At 49.5% G+C, this 7500-nt stretch overlaps 1 protein-coding gene across 3 annotated transcripts in view; it reads right to left on the bottom strand.

Annotated features, from left to right (window-relative positions):
* eya4 (EYA transcriptional coactivator and phosphatase 4) overlaps positions 1–7500 on the bottom strand; it is a 194988-nt gene that overhangs the window by 181149 nt on the left and 6339 nt on the right. The gene's annotated exons all lie outside the window — the stretch shown is intronic.

Below are 7500 nucleotides of genomic sequence, written 5' to 3'. Positions count from 1 at the left end.
GCCCTCGGAGTGTGGTGTCAGGAAAATAACCTCACACTCAACATCAACAAAACTAAGGAGATGATTGTGGACTTCAGAAAACAGCAGAGGGAGCACCCCCCTATCCACATCGATGGATCAGTAGTGGAGAGGGTAGCAAGTTTTAAGTTCCTCGGCGTACACATCACAGACAAACTGAATTGGTCCACTCACACTGACAGCGTCGTGAAGAAGGCGCAGCAGCGCCTATTCAACCTCAGGAGGCTGAAGAAATTCGGCTTGTCACCAAAAGCACTCACAAACTTCTACAGATGCACAATCGAGAGCATCCTGTCGAGCTGTATCACAGCCTGGTACGGCAACTGCTCCGCCCACAACCTTAAGGCTCTCCAGAGGGTAGTGAGGTCTGCACAACGCATCACCGGGGGCAAACTACCTGCCCTCCAGGACACCTACACCACACGATGTTACAGGAAGGCCATAAAGATCATCAACCACCAACCACCCGAGCCACTGCCTGTTCACCCCGCTATCATCTAGAAGGCGAGGTCAGTACTGGTGCATCAAAACAGGGACCGAGAGACTGAAAAACAGCTTCTATCTCAAGGCCATCAGACTGTTAAACAGCCACCACTAACATTGAGTGGCTGCTGCCAACATACTGACTCAACTCCAGCCACTTTAATAATGGAAATTGATGGAAATTGATGTAAAAATATATCACTAGCCACTTTAAACAATGCTACTTAATATAATGTTTACATACCCTATTTTACTCATCTCATATGTATATGCATATACTGTACTCTATATCATCTACTGCATCTTTATGTAATACATGTATCACTAGCCACTTTAAACTATGCCACTTTGTTTACATACTCATCTCATATGTATATACTGTACTCGATACCATCTACTGCATCTTGCCTATGCCGTTCTGTACCATCACTCATTCATATATCCTTATGTACATGTTCCTTATCCCCTTTACACTGTGTATAAGACAGTAGTTGTGGAATTGTTAGGTTAAATTACTCGTTGGTTATCACTGCATTGTCGGAACTAGAAGCACAAGCATTTCGCTACACTCACATTAACATCTGCTAACCATGTGTATGTGACAAATACATTTGATTTGATTTTGATTTGGTTAGAGTGTAGAGGCGACAGGTAGCCTAGCGGTTAGAGTGTAGAGGCGGCAGGTAGCCTAGCGGTTAGAGTGTAGAGGCGGCAGGTAGCCTAGCGGTTAGAGTGTAGAGGCGGCAGGTAGCCTAGCGGTTAGAGTGTAGAGGCGGCAGGTAGCCTAGTGGTTAGAGTGTAGAGGCGGCAGGTAGCCTAGTGGTTAGAGTGTAGAGGCGGCAGGTTGCCTAGCGGTTAGAGTGTAGAGGCGGCAGGTAGCCTAGCGGTTAGAGTGTAGAGGCGGCAGGTAGCCTAGCGGTTAGAGTGTAGAGGCAGCAGGTAGCCTCACGGTGAGAGTGTAGAGGCAGCAGGTAGCCTAGCGGTTAGAGTGTAGAGGGGGCAGGGTAGCCTAGGGGTTAGAGTGTAGAGGCAGCAGGGTAGCCTAGGGGTTAGAGTGTAGAGGCAGCAGGTAGCCTAGTGGTTAGAGTGTAGAGGCAGCAGGGTAGCCTAGGGGTTAGAGTGTAGAGGCAGCAGGTAGCCTAGTGGTTAGAGTGTAGAGGCAGCAGGTAGCCTAGCGGTTAGAGTGTGGAGGCGGCAGGTAGCCTAGAGGTTAGAGTGTTGGACCAGTAACCGAAAGGTTGCTGGTTCGAATCCCTGAGTCAACAAGGTGAAATATCTGTCGATGTGTCATTGAGTAAAACATTTAACCCTGACTGGTCCTGTAAAACATTTAACCCTGACTGGTCCTGTAAAACATTTAACCCTGACTGCTCCTGTAAAACATTTAACCCTGACTGCTCCTGTAAAACATTTAACCCTGACTGGTCCTGTAAAACATTTAACCCTGACTGGTCCTGTAAAACACTTAACCCTGACTGCTCCTGTAAAACATTTAACCCTGACTGCTCCTGTAAAACATTTAACCCTGACTGCTCCTGTAAAACATTTAACCCTGACTGCTCCTGTAAAACATTTAACCCTGACTGCTCCTATAAAACATTTAACCCTCCTGTAAGTTATTCTGTATAAAAGCTTAATGACTAAAATGTAAATGTATCGTCAACACTGCAGTGGTGTAGAAACACTTTAAAGTAAAGTACTACTTCAGAAGTGTTTTGGGTAATTAATTAATCTATAATTTACTTTACAATTTACTTTATTTACAACTTTCATTTTTACTCCACTACATTCCTAAAGATTTTACTTTTTACTTTTTACCCCATACATTTACACACACAAAAGTACCCGCTACGCTTTGAACGCAATGCCTCGACTGCCTCGACTGCCTCGACTGCCTCGACTGCCTCTGAGTGTCTCGACTGCCTCTGAGTGTCTCGACTGCCTCTGAGTGTCTCGACTGCCTCGACTGCCTCTGAGTGTCTCGACTGCCTCTGATTGTCTCGACTGCCTCGCCTGCCTCGACTGCCTCGACTGCCTCGACTGCCTCTGAATGTCTCGACTGCCTCTGAATGTCTCGACTGCCTCGACTGCCTCTGAGTGTCTCGACTGCCTCTGAATGTCTCGACTGCCTCTGAGTGTCTCGACTGCCTCTGAATGTCTCGACTGCCTCTGAGTGTCTCGACTGCCTCTGAGTGTCTCGACTGCCTCTGAGATGGCGGACTCGCTGAACACACATGCTTTGTTTGTAAATAATGTCTGAGTGTTGGAGGGTGTTGGAGAGTGTTGGAGAGTGTTGGAGAGTGTTGGAGGGTGTGGGAGAGTGTTGGAGAGTGTTGGAGGGTGTTGGAGGGTGTTGGAGAGTGTTGGAGAGTGTTGGAGGTGTTGGAGAGTGTTGGAGAGTGTTGGAGGGTGTTGGAGAGTGTTGGAGAGAGTTGGAGGGTGTTGGAGGGTGTTGGAGAGTGTTGGAGGGTGTTGGAGAGTGTTGGAGAGTGTTGGAGGGTGTTGGAGAGTGTTGGAGGGTGTTGGAGAGTGTTGGAGAGAGTTGGAGGGTGTTGGAGGGTGTTGGAGAGTGTTGAAGAGTGTTGGAGGGTGTTGGAGAGTGTTGGAGAGTGTTGGAGGGTGTTGGAGAGTGTTGGAGAGTGTTGGAGAGTGTTGGAGGGTGTTGGAGGGTGTTGGAGAGTGTTGGAGGTGTTGGAGGGTGTTGGAGAGTGTTGGAGAGAGTTGGAGGGTGTTGGAGGGTGTTGGAGAGTGATGGAGAGTGTTGGAGGGTGTTGGAAGGTGTTGGAGGGTGTTGGAGAGTGTTGGAGGGTGTTGGAGAGTGTTGGAGGGTGTTGGAGGGTGTTGGAGAGTGTTGGAGAGTGTTGGAGGGTGTTGGAGGGTGTTGGAGGGTGTTGAAGAGTGTTGGAGAGTGTTGGAGAGTGTTGGAGGGAGTTGGAGGGTGTTGGAGGTGTTGGAGGGTGTTGGAGAGAGTTGGAGGGTGTTGGAGAGTGTTGGAGAGTGTTTGAGGGAGTTGGAGGGTGTTGGAAGGTGTTGGAGAGTGTTGGAGGGTGTTGGAGAGTGTTGGAGGGTGTTGGAGGGTGTTGGAGAGTGTTGGAGAGTTTTGGTGGGTGTTGGAGAGTGTTGGAGAGTGTTGGAGGGTGTTGGAGGGTGTTGGAGGGTGTTGGAGGGTGTTGGAGGGTGTTGGAGGGTGCCCCGGCTATCAGTAAATTATATGTGATTCAGACTTTACTTTTGATACTTAAAAGTATTTTTACATTTTCCGATTGATACTTAATAATATTTCAAAATAAATACTTTTAGACTTTTACTCTGGTAATATTTTACTGGGTGACTTTCACTTTTACTTGAGTCATTTTCTATTAAGGAATCTTTACTTTTACGCAAGTATGACAATTGGGTACTTTTTCCACCATTGCAAAACTGTAAACCAATCTCCCCCCATACTCCTTCCTCTCTTTGTCTCTGTATATATGACAATATATCTGAGCCTCTCCTCATATTCACCTGATCAACGACACACATCTTTAAACTGATGCTGATGTAGTGTTGGGAAATATAGACATTCATACTTGATAGTCGGGTGGCAGAGGCAGGGTTGGTGCTAGTAGTGTGTGTGTGTGTGTGTGTGTGTGTGTGTGTGTGTGTGTGTGTGTGTGTGTGTGTGTGTGTGTGTGTGTGTGTGTGTGTGTGTGTGTGTGTGTGTGTGTGTGTGTGTGTGTGTGTGTGTGTGTGTGTGTGTGTGTGTGTGTGTGTGTGTGTGTGTGTGTGTGTGTGTGTGTGTGTTTCAGAGCACAGAGGTAATCTAAACCCGAAATAGGACCAGAACAGGTCTGAGAGAAGAACTGAAAGACAACAGAAAAACAACACATATTTCTACTCTGGCCTACTTTACACAATTGTTATTCTCTGAGCTGGCACGGCACGGCAGGGAAGGGCAGAGAGAGAGCGAGAGAGATTGACAGAGCGAGATAGAGAGGGAGCCAATGACTAAGAGAGAGAGAGAGAGACAGAGAGAGAGAGAGACAGAGAGAGAGAGACAGAGAGAGAGAGAGAGAGAGAGAGAGAGAGAGAGAGAGAGAGAGAGAGAGAGAGAGAGAGAGAGAGAGAGAGAGAGAGAGAGAGAGAGAGAGAGAGAGAGAGAGAGAGAGAGAGAGAGAGAGAGAGAGAGAGAGAGAGAGAGAGAGAGATGATGTTGTCAGAACGAGGGCAAGTTAAGGAGATGAAATTACACCTGTTCTGTTCGCTAACGTCTTTGAAATGTGAGTCGGCCCTCCCTCGCTCGCCGCCAAAATCATTTTCCCAACAATACCGCCTGATCTTTAAACAAGATGAACCAGGTTGCTAGCATAGAGCTAGAAAGATGCCTCTAGATGGACACACCTAGGAGAGTTTGTTCACTGCCCATGCTGCCACAGAAACCATTATGGAATGCTGGGACTGGGGCTATACTGGTCTGGCTGACTGGGACGGGGACTGTACTGGTCTAGCAGACTGGGACTGGGACTATACTGGTCTGGCTGACTGGGACGGGGTCTGTACAGGTCTAGCAGACTGGGACTGGGACTATACTGGTCTGGCTGACTGGGACGGGGACTGTACAGGTCTAGCAGACTGGGGACTGGGGCTAGACTGGTCTGGCTGACTGGGACGGGGACTGTACTGGTCTAGCAGACTGGGACTGGGACTATACTGGTCTGGCTGACTGGGACGGGGACTGTACAGGTCTAGCAGACTGGGACTGGGACTATACTGGTCTGGCTGACTGGGACGGGGACTGTACTGGTCTAGCAGACTGGGACTGGGACTATACTGGTCTGGCTGACTGGGACGGGGACTGTACTGGTCTAGCAGACTGGGACTGGGACTATACTGGTCTGGCTGACTGGGACGGTGACTATACCGGTCTAGCTGACTGGGGATATACTGGTCTAGCTGACTGGGGATATACTGGTCTAGCTGACTGGGACTATACTGGTCTAGCTGACTGGGACTATACTGGTCTAGCTGACTGGGGATATACTGGTCTAGATGGGACTGGGACTATACTGGTCTAGCTGACTGGGACTATACTGGTCTAGCTGACTGACTGGGGCTATACTGGTCTAGCTGACTGGGGCTATACTGGTCTAGCTGACTGGGACTATACCGGTCTAGCTGACTGGGGATATACTGGTCTAGCTGACTGGGGATATACTGGTCTAGCTGACTGGGGCTATACTGGTCTAGCTGGGACTGGGACTATACTGGTCTAGCTGACTGGGGATATACTGGTCTAGCTGACTGGGGATATACTGGTCTAGCTGACTGGGGATATACTGGTCTAGCTGACTGGGGATATACTGGTCTAGCTGACTGGGACTATACTGGTCTAGCTGACTGGGACTATACTGGTCTAGCTGACTGGGGCTATACTGGTCTAGCTGACTGGGGCTATACTGGTCTAGCTGACTGGGGCTATACTGGTCTAGCTGACTGGGACTATACTGGTCTAGCTGACTGGGGCTATACTGGTCTAGCTGACTGGGGCTATACTGGTCTAGCTGACTGGGACTATACTGGTCTAGCTGACTGGGACTATACTGGTCTAGCTGGGACTGGGACTATACTGGTCTAGCTGACTGGGGCTATACTGGTCTGGCTGACTGGGGCTATACTGGTCTAGCTGACTGGGGCTATACTGGTCTAGCTGGTATTGGGACTATACAGGTCTAGCTGACTGGGACTATACTGGTCTAGCTGACTGGGACTATACTGGTCTAGATGGGACTGGGACTATACTGGTCTAGATGGGACTGGGACTGGGGCTATACTGGTCTAGCTGACTGGGACTATACTGGTCTAGCTGGGACTGGGACTATACTGGTCTAGATGGGACTGGGACTGGGGCTATACTGGTCTAGCTGACTGGGACTATACTGGTCTAGCTGGGACTGGGACTATACTGGTCTAGCTGGGACTGGGACTATACTGGTCTAGCTGACTGGGGATATACTGGTCTAGCTGGGACTGGGACTATACTGGTCTAGCTGACTGGGGATATACTGGTCTAGCTGACTGGGGCTATACTGGTCTAGCTGACTGGGACTATACTGGTCTCGCTGACTGGGACTATACTGGTCTAGCTGACTGGGACTAAACTGGTCTAGCTGACTGGGACTATACTGGTCTAGCTGACTGGGGCTATACTGGTCTAGCTGACTGGGACTATACTGGTCTAGCTGACTGGGACTATACTGGTCTAGCTGACTGGGGCTATACTGGTCTAGCTGACTGGGGCTATACTGGTCTGGCTGACTGGGGCTATACTGGTCTAGCTGACTGGGGCTATACTGGTCTAGCTGACTGGGGACTATACTGGTCTAGCTGACTGGGGATATACTGGTCTAGCTTACTAGGACTATACTGGTCTAGCTGACTAGGACTATACTGGTCTAGCTGGGACTGAGACTGGGGCTATACTGGTCTAGCTGACTGGGGCTATGCTGGTCTAGCTGACTGGGGCTATACTGGTCTAGCTGACTGGGGCTATACTGGTCTAGCTGACTGGGGCTATACTGGTCTAGCTGGGACTGGGACTGGGACTATACTGGTCTAGCTGACTGGGACTATACTGGTCTAACTGGGACTGTGACTGGGGTATACTGGTCTAGCTGACTGGGGCTATATTGGTCTAGATGACAGGGGCTATACTGGTCTAGCTGACTGGGGCTATACTGGTCTAGCTGACTGGGGCTATACTGGTCTAGCTGACTGGGGTTATACTGGTCTAGCTGACTGGGGCTATACTTATCTTGCTGACTGGGACTATACTGGTCTAGCTGGGACTGGGACTGGGACTATACTGGTCTAGCTGACTGGGACTATACTGGTCTAACTGGGACTGGGACTGGGGCTATACTGGTCTAGCTGACTGGGGCTATATTGGTCTAGATGACCCAAACACACAGCAACCCTCCCACCCACCCACCCAAATACACAGAAACCCTCCCACCCAAACAC

This window comes from Oncorhynchus gorbuscha, linkage group LG14, assembly GCF_021184085.1.
Source record: "Oncorhynchus gorbuscha isolate QuinsamMale2020 ecotype Even-year linkage group LG14, OgorEven_v1.0, whole genome shotgun sequence".
NCBI classification, from domain to species: domain Eukaryota; kingdom Metazoa; phylum Chordata; class Actinopteri; order Salmoniformes; family Salmonidae; genus Oncorhynchus; species Oncorhynchus gorbuscha.
Note: the sequence above shows the minus strand (reverse complement) of the source record. Positions and strands in the feature narration are given on the sequence as shown.